Source organism: Narcine bancroftii, chromosome 4 (assembly GCF_036971445.1).
Source record: "Narcine bancroftii isolate sNarBan1 chromosome 4, sNarBan1.hap1, whole genome shotgun sequence".
NCBI classification, from domain to species: Eukaryota; Metazoa; Chordata; class Chondrichthyes; order Torpediniformes; family Narcinidae; genus Narcine; species Narcine bancroftii.
This window is the reverse complement of record NC_091472.1, coordinates 146,169,689-146,197,605: the sequence shown is the minus strand read 5'-3', so window position 1 is coordinate 146,197,605 and position 27,917 is coordinate 146,169,689.

Here is a 27,917-nt window from a genome sequence, read left to right as displayed (position 1 = left end):
ATCAGAGGCGGTGAAACAGAGGCGGGCAATCAGATATGGGGAATCAGAGGTGGGGAATCAGGGGCAGGGAATCAGTGGCAGGGAATCAGACGCGGGGAATCAGAGGCGGGGAATCAGAGGCAGGGAATCAGACACGGGGAATCAGAGGCGGGGAATCAGAGATGGGGAATCAGAGGCGGGGAATCAGAGGCAGGGAATCGGATGCCGGAAATCAGAGGCGGGAAATCAGAGCTGGGGAATCAGAGGCGGGGAATCAGAGTTGGGGAATCAGAGGCGGCGAAGCAGATATGGGGAAAATGAGGCGGGGAATCAGAGATGGGGAATCAGAGGCGGGGAATCAGATATGGGGAATCAGAGGCTGGGAATCAGAGGGGGGGAAACAGAGGCGGGGAATCAGATATGGGGAAACAGAGGCGGGGAATCAGAGGCGGGGAAACAGAGGCGGGGAATCAGACATGGGGAATCAGATGCGGGGAATCAGAGGCGGGGAATCAGAGCTGGGGAATCAGAGGCGGGGAATCAGAGTTGGGGCATCAGAGGTGGGGAATTAGATATGGGGAAACAGAGGCGGGGAATCAGAGGCGGGGAAACAGAGGTGGGGAATCAGATATGGGGAATCAGAGGTGGGGAATCAGAGGCAGGGAATCAGATGTGCGGAATCAGAGATGGGGAATCAGAGGCAGGGAATCAGAATCAGAAGCGGGGAATCAAAGGCCGGGAATCAGAGGCCGGAATCAAATGCTGGGAATAAGAGGCCGGGAATCAGAGGTGGGGAATCAGAGTCCGGGAATCAGAGATGGGGATTCAGAGGCGGGGAATGAGATATGGAGAATCAGAGGCGGGGAATCAGAGGCGGGGATTCAGAGCTGGGGAATCAGAGGCGGGGAATCAGAGTTGGGGAATCAGAGGCAGGGAATCAGATATGGGGAATCAGAGGCGGGGAATCAGATGTGGGGAAACAGAGGCGGGGAATCAGATATGGGGAATCAGATGTGGGGAATCAGGGGCAGGGAATCAGTGGCAGGGAATCAGAGGCGGGGAATCAGAGGCGGGGAATCAGAGGCAGGGAATCAGACACGGGGAATCAGAGGCGGGGAATCAGAGATGGGGAATCAGAGGCGGGGAATCAGAGGCAGGGAATCGGACGTCGGGAATCTGAGGCGGGGAATCAGAGCTGGGGAATCAGAGGCAGGGAATCAGAGTTGGGGAATCAGATATGGGGAAATAGAGGCGGGGAATCAGATATGGGGAATCAGAGGTGTGGAATCAGAGGTTGGGAATCAGAGGCAGGGAATCAGAGGCGGGGAAACAGAGGCGGGGAATCAGATATGGGGAATCAGAGGTGGCGAATCAAAGGCGGTGAAACAGAGATGGGGAATCAGGGCAGGGAATCAGAGGCAGGGAATCAGAGCTGGGGAAACAGAAGGGGGGAATCAGATATGGGGAATCAGAGGTGGGGAATCAGGGGCGGGGAATCAGTGGCAGGGAATCAGAGCTGGGGAATCAGAGGTGGGGAATCAGAGCTGGGGAAACAGAGGCAGGGAATCAGATATGGGGAATCAGAGGTGGGAAATCAGGGGCGGGGAATCAGTGGCAGGGAATCAGATGCCGGGAATAAAAGGCGGGGAATCAGAGCTGGGGAATCAGAGGCGGGGAATCAGAGTTGGGGAATCAGAGGAGGGGAATCAGATATGGGGAAACAGAGGCCGGGAATCAGAGGCAGGGAAACAGAGGCGGGGAATCAGATATGGGGAATCAGAGGTGGGGAGTTAGAGGTTGCGAATCAGAGGCAGGGAATCAGAGGCGGGGAATCAGAGGCGGGGAATCAGAGGCAGGGAATCGGATTTGCGGAATAAGAGATGGGGAATCAGAGGTTGGGATTCAGAGGTGGTGAATCAGAAAAGGGATATCAGAGGCGGGGAATCAGAGGCAGGGAATCAGACGCAGGGAATCAAAGGCGGGGAATCATAGCTGGCGAATTAGAGGAGGGGAATCAGAGTTGGGGAATCAGAGGCGGGGAATCAGATATGGGGAAACAGAGGCGGGGAATCAGAGGCGGGGAAACAGAGGCGGGGAATCAGATATGGGGAATCAGAGGTGGGGAATCCGGGGCAGGGAATCAGTGGCAGGGAATCAGACGCGGGGAATCAGAGGCGGGGAATCGGATGCCGCAATTCAGAGGCGGGAAATCAGAGCTGGGGAATCAGAGGAGGGGAATCAGAGTTGGGGAATCAGAGGCGGCGAAGCAGATATGGGGAAAATGAGGCGGGGAATCTGATATGGGGAATCAAAGGCGGGGAATCAGATATGGGGAATCAGAGGCTGGGAATCAGAGGGGGGGAAACAGAGGCTGGGAATAAGATATGGGGAATCAGAGGCGGGGAATCAGAGTTGGGGAATCAGAGGCAGGGAATCAGATATGGGGAATCAGAGGCGGGGAATCAGAGGCGGGGATACAGGCGGGGAATCAGATATGGGGAATCAGAAGTGGGGAATCAGGGGCAGGGAATCAGTGGCAGGGAATCAGAGGGGGGGAATCAGAGGCGGGGAATCAGAGTAAGGGAATCAGACACGGTGAATCAGAGGCGGGGAATCTGAGATGGGGAATCAGAGGCTGGGAATCAGAGGCAGGGAATCGGACGCCGGGAATCAGAGGCGGGGAATCAGAGCTGGGGAATCAGAGGCGGGGAATCAGAGTTGGGGAATCAGAGGCGGGGAATCAGATATGGGGAAATAGAGTCGGGGAATCAGATATGGGGAATCAGAGGTGTGGAATCAGAGGTTGGGAATCAGAGGCAGGGAATCAGAGGCGGGGAAACAGAGGCGGGGAATCAGATATGGTGAATCAGAGGTTGCGAATCAAAGGCGGTGAAACAGAGATGGGGAATCAGGGCAGGGAATCAGAGGCAGGGAATCAGAGCTGGGGAAACAGAGGCGGGGAATCAGATATGGGGAATCAGAGGTGGGGAATCAGGGGCGGGGAATCAGTGGCAGGGAATCAGAGCTGGGGAATCAGAGGTGGGGAATCAGAGCTGGGGAAACAGAGGCGGGGAATCAGATATGGGGAATCAGAGGTGGGGAATCAGGGGCGGGGAATCAGTGGCAGGGAATCAGAGGCCGGGAATAAAAGGCGGGGAATCAGAGCTGGGGAATCAGAGGCGGGGAATCAGAGTTGGGGAATCAGAGGAGGGGAATCAGATATGGGGAAACAGAGGCCGGGAATCAGAGGCAGGGAAACAGAGGCGGGGAATCAGATATGGGGAATCAGAGGTGGGGAATTAGAGGTTGCGAATCAGAGGCAGGGAATCAGAGGCGGGGAATCAGAGGCGGGGAATCAGAGGCAGGGAATCGGATGTGCGGAATCAGAGATGGGGAATCAGAGGTGGGGATTCAGAGGTGGTGAATCAGAGAAGGGGAATCAGAGGCGGGGAATCAGAGGCAGGGAATCAGATGCAGGAAATCAGAGGCGGGGAATCATAGCTGGCGAATTAGAGGAGGGGAATCAGAGTTGGGGAATCAGAGGCGGGGAATCAGATATGGGGAAACAGAGGCGGGGAATCAGAGGCGGGGAAACAGAGGCGGGGAATCAGATATGGGAAATCAGAGGTGGGGAATCAGGGGCAGGGAATCAGTGGCAGGGAATCAGACGCGGGGAATCAGAGGCGGGGAATCAGAGGCAGGGAATCAGACACGGGGAATCAGAGGCGGGGAATCAGAGATGGGGAATCAGAGGCGGGGAATCAGAGGCAGGGAATCGGATGCCGGAAATCAGAGGCGGGAAATCAGAGCTGGGGATTCAGAGGCGGGGAATCAGAGTTGGGGAATCAGAGGCGGCGAAGCAGATATGGGGAAAATGAGGCGGGGAATCAGATATGGGGAATCAGAGGCGGGGAATCAGATATGGGGAATCAGAGGCTGGGAATCAGAGGGGGGGAAACAGAGGCGGGGAATAAGATATGGGGAATCAGAGGTGGGGAATCAGGGGCGGGGAATGAGTGGCAGGGAATCAGAGGCGGGTAATCAGAGGCGGGGATTCAGAGGCAGGGAATCAGACACGGGGAATCAGAGCTGGGGAATCAGAGATGGGGAATCAGAGGCGGGGAATCAGAGGCAGGGAATCAGACGCGGGGAATCAGAGGCGGGGAATCAGAGCTGGGGAATCAGAGGCGGGGAATCAGAGCTGGGGAATCAGAGGCGGGGAATCAGAGGCAGGGAATCAGACGCGGGGAATCAGAGGTGGGGAATCAGAGGCGGTGAATCAGAGATGGGGAATCAAAGGCGGGGAATCAGAGCTGGTGAATCAGAGGCAGGGAATCAGAGTTGGGGATTCAGAGGCAGGGAATCAGATATGGGGAAACAGAGGCGGGGAATCAGAGGCGGGCAAACAGAGGCGGGGAATTAGATATGGGGAATCAGAGGTGGGGAATCAGAGGTGGTGAATCAGAGATGGGGAATCACAGGCGGGGAATCAGAGGCAGGGAATAGAACGCGGGGAATCAGAGGCAGGGAATCAGAGCTGGGGAATCAGAGGCGGGGAATCAGATATGGGAAAACAGAAGCGGGGAATCAGAGGCGGGGAAACAGAGGCGGGGAATCAGACATGGGGAATCGGATGCGGAGAATCAGAGGTGGGGAATCAGAGCTGGGGAATCAGAGGCGGGGAATCAGAGTTGGGGCATCAGAGGTGGGGAATTAGATATGGGGAAACAGAGGCGGGGAATCAGAGGCGGGGAAACAGAGGCGGGGAATCAGATATGGGGAATCAGAGGTGGGGAATCAGAGGCAGGGAATCAGATGTGCGGAATCAGAGATGGGGAATCAGAGGCACGGAATCAGAATCAGAAGCGGGGAATCAGAGGCCGGGAATCAGAGACCGGGAATCAGATGCTGGGAATAAGAGGCCGGGAATCAGAGGTGGGGAATCAGTGTCCGGGAATCAGAGATGGGGATTCAGAGGCGGGGAATGAGATATGGAGAATCAGAGGCGGGGAATCAGAGGCGGGGAAACAGAGGTGGTGAATCAGATATGGGGAATCAGAGGTGGCGAATCAAAGGCGGTGAATCAGAGATGGGGAATCAGAGGCGCGGAATCAGAGGCAGGGAATCAGATGCGGGGAATCAGAGGAGGCGAATCAGAGCTGGCGAATCAGAGGCGGGGAATAGAGGTGGGCAATCAGAGCCGGGGAATCAGATATGGGGAAACAGAGGCGGGGAATCAGATATGGGGAATAAGAGGTGGGGAATCAGAGGTTGTGAATCAGAGATAGGGAATCAAGGCGGGGAATCAGAGGCAGGGAATCAGATGCGGGGAATCAGAGGCGTGGATTCAGAGCTGGGGAATCAGAGGCGGGGAATCAGAGTTGGGGAATCAGGGGCAGGGAAACAGAGGTGGGGAATCAGATATGGGGAATCAGAGGTGGCGAATCATTGGCGGTGAATCAGAGATGGGGAAACAGAGGCGGGGAATCAGAGGCGGGGAAACAGAGGTGGGGAATCACATATGGGGAATCAGAGGCGGGGAAACAGAGGCAGGGAATCAGATATGGGGAATCAGAGGCGGGGAATCAGAGGTGGGGAATCATAGGCAGGGAATCGGATGTGCGGAATCAGAGATGGGGAATCAGAGGCCGGGAATCAAAGGTAGTGAATCAGAGATGGGGAATCAGAGGCGGTGAATCAGAGGCAGGGAATCAGACACGGGGAATCAGAGGTGGGCAATCAGAGGCGGGGAATCAGATATGGGGAATCAGAGGCTGGGAATCAGAGGCGGGGAAACAGAGGTGGGGAATCAGATATGGGGAATCAGAGGTGGGGCATCAGAGATTGTGAATCACAGATGGGGAATCAGAGGCGGGGAATCAGAGGCAGGGAATCAGACGCGGGGAATCAGAGGCGGGGATTCAGAGCTGGGGAATCAGAGGCGGGGAATCAGAGTTGGGGAATCAGAGGCGGGGAATCAGATATGGGGAATAAGAGGCAGGGAATCAGAGGCGGGGAAACAGAGGAGGGGAATCAGATATGGGGAATCAGAGGTGGGGAATCAGGGGCAGGGAATCAGTGGCAGGGAATCAGATGCGGGGAATCAGAGGCGGGGAATCAGAGGCAGGGAATCAGACACGGGGAATCAGAGGCGGGGAATCAGTGATGGGGAATCAGAGGCGGGGAATCAGAGGCAGGGAATCGGATGCCGGGAATCAGAGGCGGGAAATCAGAGCTGGGGAATCAGAGGCGGGGAATCAGAGTTGGGGAATCAGAGGCGGCGAAGCAGATATGGGGAAATAGAGGCGGGGAATCAGATATTGGGCATCAGAGGCAGGGAATCAGATATGGGGAATCAGAGGCTGGGAATCAGGGGCGGGGAATCAGTGGCAGGGAATCAGAGGCGGGGAATCAGAGGCGGGGAATCAGGGGCGGGGAATCAGTGGCAGGGAATCAGAGGATGGGAATCAGAGGCGGGGAATCAGAGGCAGGGAATCAGACACGGGGAATCAGAGGTGGGGAATCAGAGATGGGGAATCAGAGGCGGGGAATCAGAGGCAGGGAATCAGACGCTGGGAATCAGAGGCGGGGAATCAGAGCTGGGGAATCAGAGGTGTGGAATCAGAGTCGGGGAATCAGAGGCAGGGAATCGGATGTGCGGAATCAGAAATGGGGAATCAGAGGTGGGGAATCAGAAGCGGTGAATCAGAGATGGGGAATCAGAGGCGGGGAATCAGAGGCAGGAAATCAGACACGGGGATTCAGAGGCTGGGAATCAGACGGGGGGATTCAAAGGCGGGGAATCAGAGCTGGTGAATCAGAGGCAGGGAATCAGAGTTGGGGATTCAGAGGCGGGGAATCAGATATGGGGAAACAGAGGCGGGGAATCAGAGGCGGGCAAACAGAGGCGGGGAATTAGATATGGGGAATCAGAGGTGGGGAATCAGAGGTGGTGAATCAGAGATGGGGAATCAGAGGCAGGGAATAGAATGCGGGGAATCAGAGGCAGGGAATCAGAGCTGGGGAATCAGAGGCGGGGAATCAGATATGGGAAAACAGAGGCGGGGAATCAGAGGCGGGGAAACAGAGGCGGGGAATCAGACATGGGGAATCAGATGCGGGGAATCAGAGGCGGGGAATCAGAGCTGGGGAATCAGAGGCGGGGAATCAGAGTTGGGGCATCAGAGGTGGGGAATTAGATATGGGGAAACAGAGGCGGGGAATCAGAGGCGGGGAAACAGAGGCGGGGAATCAGATATGGGGAATCAGAGGTGGGGAATCAGAGGCAGGGAATCAGATGTGCGGAATCAGAGATGGGGAATCAGAGGCAGGGAATCAGAATCAGAAGCGGGGAATCAAAGGCCGGGAATCAGAGGCCGGAAATCAAATGCTGGGAATAAGAGGCCGGGAATCAGAGGTGGGGAATCAGAGTCCGGGAATCAGAGATGGTGATTCAGAGGCGGGGAATGAGATATGGAGAATCAGAGGCGGGGAATCAGAGGCGGGGATTCAGAGCTGGGGAATCAGAGGCGGGGAATCAGAGTTGGGGAATCAGAAGCAGGGATTCAGATATGGGGAATCAGAGGCGGGGAATCAGAGGCGGGGAAACAGAGGCGGTGAATCAGATATGGGGAATCAGAGGTGGGGAATCAGGGGCAGGGAATCAGTGGCACGGAATCAGAGGCGGGGAATCAGAGGCGGGGAATCAGAGGCAGGGAATCAGACACGGGGAATCAGAGGCGGGGAATCATAGATGGGGAATCAGAGGCGGGGAATCAGAGGCAGGGAATCGGACGCCGGGAATCAGAGGCGGGGAATCAGAGCTGGGGAATCAGAGGCGGGGAATCAGAGTTGGGGAATCAGAGGCGGGGAATCAGATATGGGGAAATAGAGGCGGGGAATCAGATATGGGGAATCAGAGGTTGGGAATCAGAGGCAGGGAATCAGAGGCGGGGAAGCAGAGGCGGGGAATCAGATATGGGGAATCAGAGGTGGCGAATCATAGGCGGTGAAACAGAGATGGGGAATCAGGGCAGGGAATCAGAGGCAGGGAATCAGAGCTGGGGAAACAGAGGCGGGGAATCAGATATGGGGAATCAGAGGTGGGGAATCAGGGGCGGGGAATCAGTGGCAGGGAATCAGAGCTGGGGAATCAGAGGTGGGGTATCAGAGCTGGGGAAACAGAGGCGGAGAATCAGATATGGGGAATCAGAGGTGGGGAATCAGGGGCGGGGAATCAGTGGCAGGGAATCAGAGGCCGGGAATAAAAGGCGGGGAATCAGAGCTGGGGAATCAGAGGTGGGGAATCAGAGTTGGGGAATCAGAGGAGGGGAATCAGATATGGGGAAACAGAGGCCGGGAATCATAGGCAGGGAAACAGAGGCGGGGAATCAGACATGGGGAATCAGAGGTGTGGAATTAGAGGTTGCGAATCAGAGGCAGGGAATCAGAGGCGGGGAATCAGAGGCGGGGAATCAGAGGCAGGGAATCGGATGTGCGGAATCAGAGATGGGGAATCAGAGGTGGGGATTCAGAGGTGGTGAATCAGAGAAGGGGAATCAGAGGCAGGGAATCAGAGGCAGGGAAACAGACGCAGGGAATCAGAGGCGGGGAATCATAGCTGGCGAATTAGAGGAGGGGAATCAGAGTTGGGGAATCAGAGGCGGGGAATCAGATATGGGGAAACAGAGGCGGGGAATCAGATGCGGGGAAACAGAGGCGGGGAATCAGATATGGGGAATCAGAGGTGGGGAATCAGGGGCAGGGAATCAGTGGCAGGGAATCAGACGCGGGGAATCAGAGGCGGGGAATCAGAGGCAGGGAATCAGACACGGGGAATCAGAGGCGGGGAATCAGAGATGGGGAATCAGAGGCGGGGAATCAGAGGCAGGGAATCGGATGCCGGAAATCAGAGGCGGGAAATCAGAGCTGGCGAATCAGAGGAGGGGAATCAGAGTTGGGGAATCAGAGGCGGCGAAGCAGATATGGGGAAAATAAGGCGGGGAATCAGATATGGGGAATCAGAGGCGGGGAATCAGATATGGGGAATCAGAGGCGGGGAATCAGATATGGGGAAATAGAGGCGGGGAATCAGATATGGGGAATCAGAGGTGTGGAATCAGAGGTTGGGAATCAGAGGCAGGGAATCAGAGGCGGGGAAACAGAGGCGGGGAATCAGATATGGGGAATCAGAGGTGGCGAATCAAAGGCGGTGAAACAGAGATGGGGAATCAGGGCAGGGAATCAGAGGCAGGGAATCAGAGCTGGCGAAACAGAGGCGGGGAATCAGATATGGGGAATCAGAGGTGGGGAATCATGGGTGGGGAATCAGTGGCAGGGAATCAGAGCTGGGGAATCAGAGGTGGGGAATCAGAGCTGGGGAAACAGAGGCGGGGAATCAGATATGGGGAATCAGAGGTGGGGAATCAAGGTCGGGGAATCAGTGGCAGGGAATCAGAGGCCGGGAATAAAAGGCGGGGAATCAGAGCTGGGGAATCAGAGGCGGGGTATCAGAGTTGGGGAATCAGAGGAAGGGAATCAGATATGGGGAAACAGAGGCCGGGATTCAGATATGGGGAATCAGAGGTGGGGAAATAGAGGTTGCGAATCAGAGGCGGGGAATCAGAGGCGGGGAATCAGAGGCAGGGAATCGTATGTGCGGAATCAGAGATGGGGAATCAGAGGTGGGGATTCAGAGGTGGTGAATCAGAGAAGGGGAATCAGAGGCTGGGAATCAGAGGCAGGGAATCAGATGCAGGGAATCAGAGGCGGGGAATCATAGCTGGCGAATTAGAGGAGGGGAATCAGAGTTGGGGAATCAGAGGCGGGGAATCAGATATGGGGAAACAGAGGCGGGGAATCAGAGGCGGGGAAACAGAGGCGGGGAATCAGATATGGGGAATCAGAGGTGGGGAATCAGGGGCAGGGAATCAGTGGCAGGGAATCAGACGCGGGGAATCAGAGGCGGGGAATCAGAGGCAGGGAATCAGACACGGGGAATCAGAGGCGGGGTATCAGAGATGGGGAATAAGAGGCGGGGAATCAGAGGCAGGGAATCGGATGCCGGAAATCAGAGGCGGGAAATCAGAGCTGGGGAATCAGAGGCGGGGAATCAGAGTTGGGGAATCAGAGGCGGCGAAGCAGATATGGGGAAATAGATGCGGGGAATCAGATATGGGGAATCAGAGGCGTGAAATCAGATATGGGGAATCAGAGGCTGGGAATCAGAGGGGGGAAACAGAGGCGGGGAATAAGATATGCAGAATCAGAGGTGGGGAATCAGGAGCGGGTAATCAGTGGCAGGGAATCAGAGGCGGGGAATCAGAGGCGGGTATTCAGAGGCAGGGAATCAGACAGGGGGAATCAGAGGTGGGGAATCAGAGATGGGAATCAGAGGCGGGGAATCAGAGGCAGGGAATCAGACGCGGGGAATCAGAGGCGGGGAATCAGAGCTGGGGAATCAGAGGTGGGCAATCAGAGTCGGGGAATAAGAGGAAGGGAATCGGATGTGCGGAATCAGAGATGGGGAATCAGAGGTGGGGAATCAGAGGCGGTGAATCAGAGATGGGGAATCAGAGGCGGTGAATCAGAGGCAGGGAATCAGAGTTGGTGATTCAGATGCGGGGAATCAGATATGGGGAAACAGAGGCGGGGAATCAGAGGCGGGCAAACAGAGGCGGGGAATTAGATATGGGGAATCAGAGGTGGGGAATCAGAGGTGGTGAATCAGAGATGGGGAATCACAGGCGGGGAATCAGAGGCAGGGAATAGAACGCGGGGAATCAAAGGCAGGGAATCAGAGCTGGGGAATCAGAGGCGGGGAATCAGATATGGGGAATCGGATGCGGGGAATCAGAGGTGGGGAATCAGAGCTGGGGAATCAGAGGCGGGGAATCAGAGTTGGGGCATCAGAGGTGGGGAATTAGATATGGGGAAACAGAGGCGGGGAATCAGAGGCAGGGAAACAGAGGCGGGGAATCAGATATGGGGAATCAGAGGTGGGGAATCAGAGGCAGGGAATCAGATGTGCGGAATCAGAGATGGGGAATCAGATGCTGGGAATAAGAGGCCGGGAATCAGAGGTGGGGAATCAGAGTCCGGGAATCAGAGATGGGGATTCAGAGGCGGGGAATGAGATATGGAGAATCAGAGGCGGGGAATCAGAGGCGGGGAAACAGAGGTGGGGAATCAGATATGGGGAATCAGAGGTGGCGAATCACAGGCGGTGAATCAGAGATGGGGAAACATAGGCGGGGAATCAGAGGCGGGGAAACAGAGGTGGGGAATCACATATGGGGAACCAGAGGCGGGGAAACAGAGGCAGGGAATCAGATATGGGGAATCAGAGGCGGGGAATCAGAGGTGGGGAATCATAGGCAGGGAATCGGATGTGCGGAATCAGAGATGGGGAATCAGAGGCCGGGAATCAGAGGTAGTGAATCAGAGATGGGGAATCAGAGGCGGTGAATCAGAGGCAGGGAATCAGACGCGGGGAATCAGAGGTGGGCAATCAGAGGCGGGGAATCAGATATGGGGAATCAGAGGCTGGGAATCAGAGGCGGGGAAACAGAGGCGGGGAATCAGATATGGGGAATCAGAGGTGGGGCATCAGAGATTGTGAATCACAGATGGGGAATCAGAGGCGGGGAATCAGAGGCAGGGAATCAGACGCGGGGAATCAGAGGCGGGGATTCAGAGCTGGGGAATCAGAGGCGGTGGAATCAGAGTTGGGGAATCAGAGGCGGGGAATCAGATATGGGGAATAAGAGGCAGGGAATCAGAGGCGGGAAAACAGAGGCGGGGAATCAGATATGGGGAATCAGAGGTGGGGAATCAGAGGCAGGGAATAAGTGGCAGGGAATCAGATGCGGGGAATCAGAGGCGGGGAATCAGAGGCAGGGAATCAGACACGGGGAATCAGAGGCGGGGAATCAGAGATGGGGAATCAGAGGCGGGGAATCAGAGGCAGGGAATCGGATTCCGGGAATCAGAGGCGGGAAATCAGAGCTGGGGAATCAGAGGCGGGGAATCAGAGTTGGGGAATCAGAGGCGGCGAAGCAGATATGGGGAAATAGAGGCGGGGAATCAGATATGGGGAATCAGAGGCAGGGAATCAGATATGGGGAATCAGAGGCTGGGAATCAGGGGCGGGGAATCAGTGGCAGGGAATCAGAGGCGGGGAATCAGAGGCGGGGAATCAGAGGTTGGGAATCAGACACGGGGAATCAGAGGTGGGGAATCAGAGATGGGGAATCAGAGGCGGGGAATCAGAGGCAGGGAATCAGACGCGGGGAATCAGAGGCGGGGAATAAGAGCTGGGGAATCAGAGGTGGGGAATCAGAGTCGGGGAATCAGAGGCAGGGAATCGGATGTGCGGAATCAGAAATGGGGAATCAGAGGTGGGGAATCAGAGGCGGTGAATCAGAGATGGGGAATCAGAGGCTGGGAATCAGAGGCAGGATATCAGACACAGGGATTCAGAGGCTGGGAATCAGACGGGTGGAATCAAAGGCGGGGAATCAAAGCTGGTGAATCAGAGGCAGGGAATCAGAGTTGGGGATTCAGAGGCGGGGAATCAGATATGGGGAAACAGAGGCGGGGAATCAGAGGCGGGCAAACAGAGGCGGGGAATTAGATATGGGGAATCAGAGGTGGGGAATCAGAGGTGGTGAATCAGAGATGGGGAATCAAAGGCAGGGAATAGAACGCGGGGAATCAGAGGCAGGGAATCAGAGCTGGGGAATCAGAGGCGGGAATCAGATATGGGGAAACAGAGGCGGGGAATCAGAGGCGGGGAAACAGAGGCGGGGAATCAGACATGGGGAATCAGATGCGGGGAATCAGAGGCGGGGAATCAGAGCTGGGGAATCAGAGGCGGGGAATCAGAGTTGTGGCATCAGAGGTGGGGAATTAGATATGGGGAAACAGAGGCGGGGAATCAGAGGCGGGGAAACAGAGGTGGGGAATCAGATATGGGGAATCAGAGGTGGGGAATCAGAGGCAGGGAATCAGATGTGCGGAATCAGAGATGGGGAATCAGAGGCAGGGAATCAGAATCAGAAGCGAGGAATCAAAGGCCGGGAATCAGAGGCCGGGAATCAAATGCTGGGAATAAGAGGCCGGGAATCAGAGGTGGGGAATCAGAGTCCGGGAATCAGAGATGGGGATTCAGAGGCGGGGAATGAGATATGGAGAATCAGAGCCGAGGAATCAGAGGCGGGGATTCAGAGCTGGGGAATCAGAGGCGGGGAATCAGAGTTGGGGAATCAGAGGCAGGGATTCAGATATGTGGAATCAGAGGCGGGGAATCAGAAGCGGGGAAACAGAGGCGGGGAATCAGATATGGGGAATCAGAAGTGGGGAATCAGGGGCAGGGAATCAGTGGCAGGGAATCAGAGGCGGGGAATCAGAGGCGGGGAATCAGAGGCAGGGAATCAGACACGGGGAATCAGAGGCGGGGAATCATAGATGGGGAATCAGAGGCGGGGAATCAGAGGCAGGGAATCGGACGCCGGGAATCAGAGGCGGGGAATCAGAGCTGGGGAATCAGAGGCGGGGAATCAGAGTTGGGGATTCAGAGGCGGGGAATCAGATATGGGGAAATAGAGGCGGGGAATCAGATATGGGGAATCAGAGGTTGGGAATCAGAGGCAGGGAATCAGAGGCGGGGAAACAGAGGCGGGGAATCAGATATGGGGAATCAGAGGTGGGGAATCAGGGGCGGGGAATCAGTGGCAGGGAATCAGAGCTGGGTAATCAGAGGTGGGGAATCAGAGCTGGGGAAACAGAGGCGGAGAATCAGATATGGGGAATCAGAGGTGGGGAATCAGGGGCGGGGAATCAGAGGCGGGGAATCAGAGTTGGGGAATCAGAGGAGTGGAATCAGATATGGGGAAACAGAGGCCGGGAATCAGAGGCAGGGAAACAGAGGCGGGGAATCAGATATGGGGAATCAGAGGTGGGGAATTAGAGGTTGCGAATCAGAGGCAGGGAATCAGAGGCGGGGAATCAGAGGCGGGGAATCAGAGGCAGGGAATCAGAGGCGGGGAATCATAGCTGGCGAATTAGAGGAGGGGAATCAGAGTTGGGGAATCAGAGGCGGGGAATCAGAGGTGGGGAAACAGAGGCGGGGAATCAGAGGCGGGGAAACAGAGGCGGGGAATCAGATATGGGAAATCAGAGGTGGGGAATCAGGGGCAGGGAATCAGTGGCAGGGAATCAGACGCGGGGAATCAGAGGCGGGGAATCAGAGGCAGGGAATCAGACACGGGGAATCAGAGGCGGGGAATCAGAGATGGGGAATCAGAGGCGGGGAATCAGAGGCAGGGAATCGGATGCCGGAAATCAGAGGCGGGAAATCAGAGCTGGGGAATCAGAGGAGGGGAATCAGAGTTGGGGAATCAGAGGCGGCGAAGCAGATATGGGGAAAATAAGGCGGGGAATCAGATGTGGGGAATCAGGGGCGGGGAATCAGATATGGGGAATCAGAGGCTGGGAATCAGAGGGGGGGGGAACAGAGGCGGGGAATAAGATATGGGGAATCAGAGGTGGGGAGTCAGGGGCTGGGAATCAGTGGCAGGGAATCAGAGGCGGCGAAACAGAGGTGGGGAATCAGATATGGGGAATCAGAGGTGGCGAATTAAAGGCGGTGAATCAGAGATGGGGAATCAGAGGCGGGGAATCAGAGGCAGGGAATCAGACGCGGGGAATCAGAGGCGGGGATTAAGAGCTGGGGAATCAGAGGCGGGGATTCACAGTTGGGGAATCAGAGGCAGGGAATCAGATATGGGAAATCAGAGGCGGGGAATCAGAGCTGGCGAATCAGAGGCGGGGAATCAGAGGTGGGCAATCAGAGCAGGGGAATCAGATATGGGGAATCAGAGGCGGGGAATCAGAGGCGGGGAAACAGATGCGGGGAATCAGATATGGGGAATCAGAGGTGGGGAATCAAAGGTTGTGAATCAGAGATGGGGAATCAAGGCGGGGAATCAGAGGCAGGGAATCAGACGCGGGGAATCAGAGGCGGGGATTAAGAGCTGGGGAATCAGAGGCGGGGATTCACAGTTGGGGAATCAGAGGCAGGGAATCAGATATGGGAAATCAGAGGCGGGGAATCAGAGGCGGGGAAACAGGCGGGAAATCAGATATGGGGAATCAGAAGTGGGGAATCAGGGGCAGGGAATCAGTGGCAGGGAATCAGAGGCGGGGAATCAGAGGCGGGGAATCAGAGGCAGGGAATCAGACACGGGGAATCAGAGGCGGGGAATCAGAGATGGGGAATCAGAGGCTGGGAATCAGAGGCAGGGAATCGGACGCCGGGAATCAGAGGCGGGGAATCAGAGCTGGGGAATCAGAGGCGGGGAATCAGAGTTGGGGAATCAGAGGCGGGGAATGATATATGGGGAAATAGAGGCGGGGAATCAGATATGGGGAATCAGAGGTGTGGAATCAGAGGTTGGGAATCAGAGGCAGGGAATCAGAGGCGGGGAAACAGAGGCGGGGAATCAGATATGGGGAATCAGAGGTGGCGAATCAAAGGCGGTGAAACAGAGATGGGGAATCAGGGCAGGGAATCAGAGGCAGGGAATCAGAGCTGGGGAAACAGAGGCGGGGAATCAGATATGGGGAATCAGAGGTGGGGAATCAGGGGCGGGGAATCAGTGGCAGGGAATCAGAGCTGGGGAATCCAAGGTGGGGAATCAGAGCTGGGGAAACAGAGGCGGGGAATCAGATATGGGGAAACAGAGGTGGGGAATCAGGGGCGGGGAATCAGTGGCAGGGAATCAGAGGCCGGGAATAAAAGGCGGGGAATCAGAGCTGGGGAATCAGAGGCGGGGAATCAGAGTTGGGGAATCAGAGGAGGGGAATCAGATATGGGGAAACAGAGGCCGGGAATCAGAGGCAGGGAAACAGAGGCGGGGAATCAGATTTGGGGAATCAGAGGTGGGGAATTAGAGGTTGCGAATCAGAGGCAGGGAATCAGAGGCGGGGAATCAGAGGCGGGGAATCAGAGGCAGGGAATCGGATGTGCGGATTCAGAGATGGGGAATCAGAGGTGGGGATTCAGAGGTGGTGAATCAGAGAAGGGGAATCAGAGGCGGGGAATCAGAGGCAGGGAATCAGATGCAGGGAATCAGAGGCGGGGAATCATAGCTGGCGAATTAGAGGAGGGGAATCAGAGTTGGGGAATCAGAGGCGGGGAATCAGATATGGGGAAAGAGAGGCGGGGAATCAGAGGCGGTGAAACAGAGGCGGGGAATCAGATATGGGGAATCAGAGGTGGGGAATCAGGGGCAGGGAATCAGTGGCAGGGAATCAGACGCGGGGAATCAGAGGCGGGGAATCAGAGGCAGGGAATCAGACACGGGGAATCAGAGGCGGGGAATCAGAGATGGGGAATCAGAGGCGGGGAATCAGAGGCAGGGAATCGGATGCCGGAAATCAGAGGCGGGAAATCAGAGCTGGGGAATCAGAGGCGGGGAATCAGAGTTGGGGAATCAGAGGCGGCGAAGCAGATATGGGGAAAATGAGGCGGGGAATCAGAGATGGGGAATCAGAGGCGGGGAATCAGAGGCGGGGAATCAGAGGCTGGGAATCAGAGGGGGGGAAACAGAGGCGGGGAATCAGATATGGGGAAACAGAGGCGGGGAATCAGAGGCGGGGAAACAGATGCGGGGAATCAGACATGGGGAATCAGATGCGGGGAATCAGAGGCGGGGAATCAGAGCTGGGGAATCAGAGGCGGGGAATCAGAGTTGGGGCATCAGAGGTGGGGAATTAGATATGGGGAAACAGAGGCGGGGAATCAGAGGCGGGGAAACAGAGGCGGGGAATCAGATATGGGGAATCAGAGGTGGGGAATCAGAGGCAGGGAATCAGATGTGCGGAATCAGAGATGGGGAATCAGAGGCAGGGAATCAGAATCAGAAGCGGGGAATCAAAGGCCGGGAATCAGAGGCCGGAATCAAATGCTGGGAATAAGAGGCCGGGAATCAGAGGTGGGGAATCAGAGTCCGGGAATCAGAGATGGGGATTCAGAGGAGGGGAATGAGATATGGAGAATCAGAGGCGGGGAATCAGAGGCGGGGATTCAGAGCTGGGGAATCAGAGGCGGGGAATCAGAGTTGGGGAATCAGAGGCAGGGAATCAGATATGGGGAATCAGAGGCGGGCAATCAGAGATGGGGAAACAGAGGCGGGGAATCAGATATGGGGAATCAGAAGTGGGGAATCAGGGGCAGGGAATCAGTGGCAGGGAATCAGAGGCGGGGAATCAGAGGCGGGGAATCAGAGGCAGGGAATCAGACACGGGGAATCAGAGGCGGGGAATCAGAGATGGGGAATCAGAGGCGGGGAATCAGAGGCAGGGAATCGGACGTCGGGAATCAGAGGCGGGGAATCAGAGCTGGGGAATCAGAGGCAGGGAATCAGAGTTGGGGAATCAGAGGCGGGGAATCAGATATGGGGAATCAGAGGCAGGGAATCAGAGCTGGGGAAACAGAGGCGGGGAATCAGATATGGGGAATCAGAGGTGGGGAATCAGGGGCGGGGAATCAGTGGCAGGGAATCAGAGCTGGGGAATCCGAGGTGGGGAATCAGAGCTGGGGAAACAGAGGCGGGGAATCAGATATGGGGAATCAGAGGTGGGGAATCAGGGGCGGGGAATCAGTGGCAGGGAATCAGAGGCCGGGAATAAAAGGCGGGGAATCAGAGCTGGGGAATCAGAGGCGGGGAATCAGAGTTGGGGAATCAGAGGAGGGGAATCAGATATGGGGAAACAGAGGCCGGGAATCAGAGGCAGGGAAACAGAGGCGGGGAATCAGATTTGGGGAATCAGAGGTGGGGAATTAGAGGTTGCGAATCAGAGGCAGGGAATCAGAGGCGGGGAATCAGAGGCGGGGAATCAGAGGCAGGGAATCGGATGTGCGGAATCAGAGATGGGGAATCAGAGGTGGGGATTCAGAGGTGGTGAATCAGAGAAGGGGAATCAGAGGCGGGGAATCAGAGGCAGGGAATCAGATGCAGGGAATCAGAGGCGGGGAATCATAGCTTGCGAATTAGAGGAGGGGAATCAGAGTTGGGGAATCAGAGGCGGGGAATCAGATATGGGGAAAGAGAGGCGGGGAATCAGAGGCGGTGAAACAGAGGCGGGGAATCAGATATGGGGAATCAGAGGTGGGGAATCAGGGGCAGGGAATCAGTGGCAGGGAATCAGACGCGGGGAATCAGAGGCGGGGAATCAGAGGCAGGGAATCAGACACGGGGAATCAGAGGCGGGGAATCAGAGATGGGGAATCAGAGGCGGGGAATCAGAGGCAGGGAATCGGATGCCGGAAATCAGAGGCGGGAAATCAGAGCTGGGGAATCAGAGGCGGGGAATCAGAGTTGGGGAATCAGAGGCGGCGAAGCAGATATGGGGAAAATGAGGCGGGGAATCAGAGATGGGGAATCAGAGGCGGGGAATCAGATATGGGGAATCAGAGGCTGGGAATCAGAGGGGGGGAAACAGAGGCGGGGAATCAGATATGGGGAAACAGAGGCGGGGAATCAGAGGCGGGGAAACAGAGGCGGGGAATCAGACATGGGGAATCAGATGCGGGGAATCAGAGGCGGGGAATCAGAGCTGGGGAATCAGAGGCGGGGAATCAGAGTTGGGGCATCAGAGGTGGGGAATTAGATATGGGGAATCAGAGGAAGGGAATCAGATATGGGGAAACAGAGGCCGGGATTCAGATATGGGGAATCAGAGGTGGGGAAATAGAGGTTGCGAATCAGAGGCGGGGAATCAGAGGCGGGGAATCAGAGGCAGGGAATCGTATGTGCGGAATCAGAGATGGGGAATCAGAGGTGGGGATTCAGAGGTGGTGAATCAGAGAAGGGGAATCAGAGGCTGGGAATCAGAGGCAGGGAATCAGATGCAGGGAATCAGAGGCGGGGAATCATAGCTGGCGAATTAGAGGAGGGGAATCAGAGTTGGGGAATCAGAGGCGGGGAATCAGATATGGGGAAACAGAGGCGGGGAATCAGAGGCGGGGAAACAGAGGCGGGGAATCAGATATGGGGAATCAGAGGTGGGGAATCAGGGGCAGGGAATCAGTGGCAGGGAATCAGACGCGGGGAATCAGAGGCGGGGAATCAGAGGCAGGGAATCAGACACGGGGAATCAGAGGCGGGGTATCAGAGATGGGGAATAAGAGGCGGGGAATCAGAGGCAGGGAATCGGATGCCGGAAATCAGAGGCGGGAAATCAGAGCTGGGGAATCAGAGGCGGGGAATCAGAGTTGGGGAATCAGAGGCGGCGAAGCAGATATGGGGAAATAGATGCGGGGAATCAGATATGGGGAATCAGAGGCGTGAAATCAGATATGGGGAATCAGAGGCTGGGAATCAGAGGGGGGAAACAGAGGCGGGGAATAAGATATGCAGAATCAGAGGTGGGGAATCAGGAGCGGGTAATCAGTGGCAGGGAATCAGAGGCGGGGAATCAGAGGCGGGTATTCAGAGGCAGGGAATCAGACAGGGGGAATCAGAGGTGGGGAATCAGAGATGGGAATCAGAGGCGGGGAATCAGAGGCAGGGAATCAGACGCGGGGAATCAGAGGCGGGGAATCAGAGCTGGGGAATCAGAGGTGGGCAATCAGAGTCGGGGAATAAGAGGAAGGGAATCGGATGTGCGGAATCAGAGATGGGGAATCAGAGGTGGGGAATCAGAGGCGGTGAATCAGAGATGGGGAATCAGAGGCGGTGAATCAGAGGCAGGGAATCAGAGTTGGTGATTCAGATGCGGGGAATCAGATATGGGGAAACAGAGGCGGGGAATCAGAGGCGGGCAAACAGAGGCGGGGAATTAGATATGGGGAATCAGAGGTGGGGAATCAGAGGTGGTGAATCAGAGATGGGGAATCACAGGCGGGGAATCAGAGGCAGGGAATAGAACGCGGGGAATCAAAGGCAGGGAATCAGAGCTGGGGAATCAGAGGCGGGGAATCAGATATGGGGAATCGGATGCGGGGAATCAGAGGTGGGGAATCAGAGCTGGGGAATCAGAGGCGGGGAATCAGAGTTGGGGCATCAGAGGTGGGGAATTAGATATGGGGAAACAGAGGCGGGGAATCAGAGGCAGGGAAACAGAGGCGGGGAATCAGATATGGGGAATCAGAGGTGGGGAATCAGAGGCAGGGAATCAGATGTGCGGAATCAGAGATGGGGAATCAGATGCTGGGAATAAGAGGCCGGGAATCAGAGGTGGGGAATCAGAGTCCGGGAATCAGAGATGGGGATTCAGAGGCGGGGAATGAGATATGGAGAATCAGAGGCGGGGAATCAGAGGCGGGGAAACAGAGGTGGGGAATCAGATATGGGGAATCAGAGGTGGCGAATCACAGGCGGTGAATCAGAGATGGGGAAACATAGGCGGGGAATCAGAGGCGGGGAAACAGAGGTGGGGAATCACATATGGGGAACCAGAGGCGGGGAAACAGAGGCAGGGAATCAGATATGGGGAATCAGAGGCGGGGAATCAGAGGTGGGGAATCATAGGCAGGGAATCGGATGTGCGGAATCAGAGATGGGGAATCAGAGGCCGGGAATCAGAGGTAGTGAATCAGAGATGGGGAATCAGAGGCGGTGAATCAGAGGCAGGGAATCAGACGCGGGGAATCAGAGGTGGGCAATCAGAGGCGGGGAATCAGATATGGGGAATCAGAGGCTGGGAATCAGAGGCGGGGAAACAGAGGCGGGGAATCAGATATGGGGAATCAGAGGTGGGGCATCAGAGATTGTGAATCACAGATGGGGAATCAGAGGCGGGGAATCAGAGGCAGGGAATCAGACGCGGGGAATCAGAGGCGGGGATTCAGAGCTGGGGAATCAGAGGCGGTGGAATCAGAGTTGGGGAATCAGAGGCGGGGAATCAGATATGGGGAATAAGAGGCAGGGAATCAGAGGCGGGAAAACAGAGGCGGGGAATCAGATATGGGGAATCAGAGGTGGGGAATCAGAGGCAGGGAATAAGTGGCAGGGAATCAGATGCGGGGAATCAGAGGCGGGGAATCAGAGGCAGGGAATCAGACACGGGGAATCAGAGGCGGGGAATCAGAGATGGGGAATCAGAGGCGGGGAATCAGAGGCAGGGAATCGGATTCCGGGAATCAGAGGCGGGAAATCAGAGCTGGGGAATCAGAGGCGGGGAATCAGAGTTGGGGAATCAGAGGCGGCGAAGCAGATATGGGGAAATAGAGGCGGGGAATCAGATATGGGGAATCAGAGGCAGGGAATCAGATATGGGGAATCAGAGGCTGGGAATCAGGGGCGGGGAATCAGTGGCAGGGAATCAGAGGCGGGGAATCAGAGGCGGGGAATCAGAGGTTGGGAATCAGACACGGGGAATCAGAGGTGGGGAATCAGAGATGGGGAATCAGAGGCGGGGAATCAGAGGCAGGGAATCAGACGCGGGGAATCAGAGGCGGGGAATAAGAGCTGGGGAATCAGAGGTGGGGAATCAGAGTCGGGGAATCAGAGGCAGGGAATCGGATGTGCGGAATCAGAAATGGGGAATCAGAGGTGGGGAATCAGAGGCGGTGAATCAGAGATGGGGAATCAGAGGCTGGGAATCAGAGGCAGGAAATCAGACACGGGGATTCAGAGGCTGGGAATCAGACGGGTGGAATCAAAGGCGGGGAATCAAAGCTGGTGAATCAGAGGCAGGGAATCAGAGTTGGGGATTCAGAGGCGGGGAATCAGATATGGGGAAACAGAGGCGGGGAATCAGAGGCGTGCAAACAGAGGCGGGGAATTAGATATGGGGAATCAGAGGTGGGGAATCAGAGGTGGTGAATCAGAGATGGGGAATCAAAGGCAGGGAATAGAACGCGGGGAATCAGAGGCAGGGAATCAGAGCTGGGGAATCAGAGGCGGGGAATCAGATATGGGGAAACAGAGGCGGGGAATCAGAGGCGGGGAAACAGAGGCGGGGAATCAGACATGGGGAATCAGATGCGGGGAATCAGAGGCGGGGAATCAGAGCTGGGGAATCAGAGGCGGGGAATCAGAGTTGTGGCATCAGAGGTGGGGAATTAGATATGGGGAAACAGAGGCGGGGAATCAGAGGCGGGGAAACAGAGGTGGGGAATCAGATATGGGGAATCAGAGGTGGGGAATCAGAGGCAGGGAATCAGATGTGCGGAATCAGAGATGGGGAATCAGAGGCAGGGAATCAGAATCAGAAGCGAGGAATCAAAGTCCGGGAATCAGAGGCCGGGAATCAAATGCTGGGAATAAGAGGCCGGGAATCAGAGGTGGGGAATCAGAGTCCGGGAATCAGAGATGGGGATTCAGAGGCGGGGAATGAGATATGGAGAATCAGAGCCGAGGAATCAGAGGCGGGGATTCAGAGCTGGGGAATCAGAGGCGGGGAATCAGAGGCGGGGAATCAGATATGGGGAATCAGAAGTGGGGAATCAGGGGCAGGGAATCAGTGGCAGGGAATCAGAGGCGGGGAATCAGAGGCGGGGAATCAGAGGCAGGGAATCAGACACGGGGAATCAGAGGCGGGGAATCATAGATGGGGAATCAGAGGCGGGGAATCAGAGGCAGGGAATCGGACGCCGGGAATCAGAGGCGGGGAATCAGAGCTGGGGAATCAGAGGCGGGGAATCAGAGTTGGGGATTCAGAGGCGGGGAATCAGATATGGGGAAATAGAGGCGGGGAATCAGATATGGGGAATCAGAAGTTGGGAATCAGAGGCAGGGAATCAGAGGCGGGGAAACAGAGGCGGGGAATCAGATATGGGGAATCAGAGGTGGGGAATCAGGGGCGGGGAATCAGTGGCAGGGAATCAGAGCTGGGTAATCAGAGGTGGGGAATCAGAGCTGGGGAAACAGAGGCGGAGAATCAGATATGGGGAATCAGAGGTGGGGAATCAGGGGCGGGGAATCAGTGGCAGGGAATCAGAGGCCGGGAATAAAAGGCGGGGAATCAGAGCTGGGGAATCAGAGGCGGGGAATCAGAGTTGGGGAATCAGAGGAGTGGAATCAGATATGGGGAAACAGAGGCCGGGAATCAGAGGCAGGGAAACAGAGGCGGGGAATCAGATATGGGGAATCAGAGGTGGGGAATTAGAGGTTGCGAATCAGAGGCAGGCAATCAGAGGCGGGGAATCAGAGGCGGGGAATCAGAGGCAGGGAATCAGAGGCGGGGAATCATAGCTGGCGAATTAGAGGAGGGGAATCAGAGTTGGGGAATCAGAGGCGGGGAATCAGAGGTGGGGAAACAGAGGCGGGGAATCAGAGGCGGGGAAACAGAGGCGGGGAATCAGATATGGGAAATCAGAGGTGGGGAATCAGGGGCAGGGAATCAGTGGCAGGGAATCAGACGCGGGGAATCAGAGGCGGGGAATCAGAGGCAGGGAATCAGACACGGGGAATCAGAGGCGGGGAATCAGAGATGGGGAATCAGAGGCGGGGAATCAGAGGCAGGGAATCGGATGCCGGAAATCAGAGGCGGGAAATCAGAGCTGGGGAATCAGAGGAGGGGAATCAGAGGCGGCGAAGCAGATATGGGGAAAATAAGGCGGGGAATCAGATATGGGGAATCAGGGGCGGGGAATCAGATATGGGGAATCAGAGGCTGGGAATCAGAGGGGGGGTGGAACAGAGGCGGGGAATAAGATATGGGGAATCAGAGGTGGGGAGTCAGGGGCTGGGAATCAGTGGCAGGGAATCAGAGGCGGCGAAACAGAGGTGGGGAATCAGATATGGGGAATCAGAGGTGGCGAATTAAAGGCGGTGAATCAGAGATGGGGAATCAGAGGCGGGGAATCAGAGGCAGGGAATCAGATGCGGGGAATCAGAGGCGGGGAATCAGAGCTGGCGAATCAGAGGCGGGGAATCAGAGGTGGGCAATCAGAGCCGGGGAATCAGATATGGGGAATCAGAGGCGGGGAATCAGAGGCGGGGAAACAGATGCGGGGAATCAGATATGGGGAATCAGAGGTGGGGAATCAAAGGTTGTGAGTCAGAGATGGGGAATCAAGGCGGGGAATCAGAGGCAGGGAATCAGACGCGGGGAATCAGAGGCGGGGATTAAGAGCTGGGGAATCAGAGGCGGGGATTCACAGTTGGGGAATCAGAGGCAGGGAATCAGATATGGGAAATCAGAGGCGGGGAATCAGAGGCGGGGAAACAGGCGGGAAATCAGATATGGGGAATCAGAAGTGGGGAATCAGGGGCAGGGAATCAGTGGCAGGGAATCAGAGGCGGGGAATCAGAGGCGGGGAATCAGAGGCAGGGAATCAGACACGGGGAATCAGAGGCGGGGAATCAGAGATGGGGAATCAGAGGCTGGGAATCAGAGGCAGGGAATCGGACGCCGGGAATCAGAGGCGGGGAATCAGAGCTGGGGAATCAGAGGCGGGGAATCAGAGTTGGGGAATCAGAGGCGGGGAATGAGATATGGGGAAATAGAGGCGGGGAATCAGATATGGGGAATCAGAGGTGTGGAATCAGAGGTTGGGAATCAGAGGCAGGGAATCAGATGCGGGGAAACAGAGGCGGGGAATCAGATATGGGGAATCAGAGGTGGCGAATCAAAGGCGGTGAAACAGAGATGGGGAATCAGGGCAGGGAATCAGAGGCAGGGAATCAGAGCTGGGGAAACAGAGGCGGGGAATCAGATATGGGGAATCAGAGGTGGGGAATCAGGGGCGGGGAATCAGTGGCAGGGAATCAGAGCTGGGGAATCCAAGGTGGGGAATCAGAGCTGGGGAAACAGAGGCGGGGAATCAGATATGGGGAAACAGAGGTGGGGAATCAGGGGCGGGGAATCAGTGGCAGGGAATCAGAGGCCGGGAATAAAAGGCGGGGAATCAGAGCTGGGGAATCAGAGGCGGGGAATCAGAGTTGGGGAATCAGAGGAGGGGAATCAGATATGGGGAAACAGAGGCCGGGAATCAGAGGCAGGGAAACAGAGGCGGGGAATCAGATTTGGGGAATCAGAGGTGGGGAATTAGAGGTTGCGAATCAGAGGCAGGGAATCAGAGGCGGGGAATCAGAGGCGGGGAATCAGAGGCAGGGAATCGGATGTGCGGAATCAGAGATGGGGAATCAGAGGTGGGGATTCAGAGGTGGTGAATCAGAGAAGGGGAATCAGAGGCGGGGAATCAGAGGCAGGGAATCAGATGCAGGGAATCAGAGGCGGGGAATCATAGCTGGCGAATTAGAGGAGGGGAATCAGAGTTGGGGAATCAGAGGCGGGGAATCAGATATGGGGAAAGAGAGGCGGGGAATCAGAGGCGGTGAAACAGAGGCGGGGAATCAGATATGGGGAATCAGAGGTGGGGAATCAGGGGCAGGGAATCAGTGGAAGGGAATCAGACGCGGGGAATCAGAGGCGGGGAATCAGAGGCAGGGAATCAGACACAGGGAATCAGAGGCGGGGAATCAGAGATGGGGAATCAGAGGCGGGGAATCAGAGGCAGGGAATCGGATGCCGGAAATCAGAGGCGGGAAATCAGAGCTGGGGAATCAGAGGCGGGGAATCAGAGTTGGGGAATCAGAGGCGGCGAAGCAGATATGGGGAAAATGAGGCGGGGAATCAGAGATGGGGAATCAGAGGCGGGGAATCAGAGGCGGGGAATCAGAGGCTGGGAATCAGAGGGGGGGAAACAGAGGCGGGGAATCAGATATGGGGAAACAGAGGCGGGGAATCAGAGGCGGGGAAACAGAGGCGGGGAATCAGACATGGGGAATCAGATGCGGGGAATCAGAGGCGGGGAATCAGAGCTGGGGAATCAGAGGTGGGGAATCAGAGTTGGGGCATCAGAGGTGGGGAATTAGATATGGGGAAACAGAGGCGGGGAATCAGAGGCGGGGAAACAGAGGCGGGGAATCAGATATGGGGAATCAGAGGTGGGGAATCAGAGGCAGGGAATCAGATGTGCGGAATCAGAGATGGGGAATCAGAGGCAGGGAATCAGAATCAGAAGCGGGGAATCAAAGGCCGGGAATCAGAGGCCGGAATCAAATGCTGGGAATAAGAGGCCGGGAATCAGAGGTGGGGAATCAGAGTCCGGGAATCAGAGATGGGGATTCAGAGGCGGGGAATGAGATATGGAGAATCAGAGGCTGGGAATCAGAGGCGGGGATTCAGAGCTGGGGAATCAGAGGCGGGGAATCAGAGTTGGGGAATCAGAGGCAGGGAATCAGATATGGGGAATCAGAGGCGGGCAATCAGAGATGGGGAAACAGAGGCGGGGAATCAGATATGGGGAATCAGAAGTGGGGAATCAGGGGCAGGGAATCAGTGGCAGGGAATCAGAGGCGGGGAATCAGAGGCGGGGAATCAGAGGCAGGGAATCAGACACGGGGAATCAGAGGCGGGGAATCAGAGATGGGGAATCAGAGGCGGGGAATCAGAGGCAGGGAATCGGACGTCGGGAATCAGAGGCGGGGAATCAGAGGTGGGGAATCAGAGGCAGGGAATCAGAGTTGGGGAATCAGAGGCGGGGAATCAGATATGGGGAATCAGAGGCAGGGAATCAGAGCTGGGGAAACAGAGGCGGGGAATCAGATATGGGGAATCAGAGGTGGGGAATCAGGGGCGGGGAATCAGTGGCAGGGAATCAGAGCTGGGGAATCCGAGGTGGGGAATCAGAGCTGGGGAAACAGAGGCGGGGAATCAGATATGGGGAATCAGAGGTGGGGAATCAGGGGCGTGGAATCAGTGGCAGGGAATCAGAGGCCGGGAATAAAAGGCGGGGAATCAGAGCTGGGGAATCAGAGGCGGGGAATCAGAGTTGGGGAATCAGAGGAGGGGAATCAGATATGGGGAAACAGAGGCCGGGAATCAGAGGCAGGGAAACAGAGGCGGGGAATCAGATTTGGGGAATCAGAGGTGGGGAATTAGAGGTTGCGAATCAGAGGCAGGGAATCAGAGGCGGGGAATCAGAGGCGGGGAATCAGAGGCAGGGAATCGGATGTGCGGAATCAGAGATGGGGAATCAGAGGTGGGGATTCAGAGGTGGTGAATCAGAGAAGGGGAATCAGAGGCGGGGAATCAGAGGCAGGGAATCAGATGCAGGGAATCAGAGGCGGGGAATCATAGCTGGCGAATTAGAGGAGGGGAATCAGAGTTGGGGAATCAGAGGCGGGGAATCAGATATGGGGAAAGAGAGGCGGGGAATCAGAGGCGGTGAAACAGAGGCGGGGAATCAGATATGGGGAATCAGAGGTGGGGAATCAGGGGCAGGGAATCAGTGGCAGGGAATCAGACGCGGGGAATCAGAGGCGGGGAATCAGAGGCAGGGAATCAGACACGGGGAATCAGAGGCGGGGAATCAGAGATGGGGAATCAGAGGCGGGGAATCAGAGGCAGGGAATCGGATGCCGGAAATCAGAGGCGGGAAATCAGAGCTGGGGAATCAGAGGCGGGGAATCAGAGTTGGGGAATCAGAGGCGGCGAAGCAGATATGGGGAAAATGAGGCGGGGAATCAGAGATGGGGAATCAGAGGCGGGGAATCAGATATGGGGAATCAGAGGCTGGGAATCAGAGGGGGGGAAACAGAGGCGGGGAATCAGATATGGGGAAACAGAGGCGGGGAATCAGAGGCGGGGAAACAGAGGCGGGGAATCAGACATGGGGAATCAGATGCGGGGAATCAGAGGCGGGGAATCAGAGCTGGGGAATCAGAGGCGGGGAATCAGAGTTGGGGCATCAGAGGTGGGGAATTAGATATGGGGAAACAGAGGCGGGGAATCAGAGGCGGGGAAACAGAGGCGGGGAATCAGATATGGGGAATCAGAGGTGGGGAATCAGAGGCAGGGAATCAGATGTGCGGAATCAGAGATGGGGAATCAGAGGCAGGGAATCAGAATCAGAAGCGGGGAATCAAAGGCCGGGAATCAGGGGCCGGAATCAAATGCTGGGAATAAGAGGCCGGGAA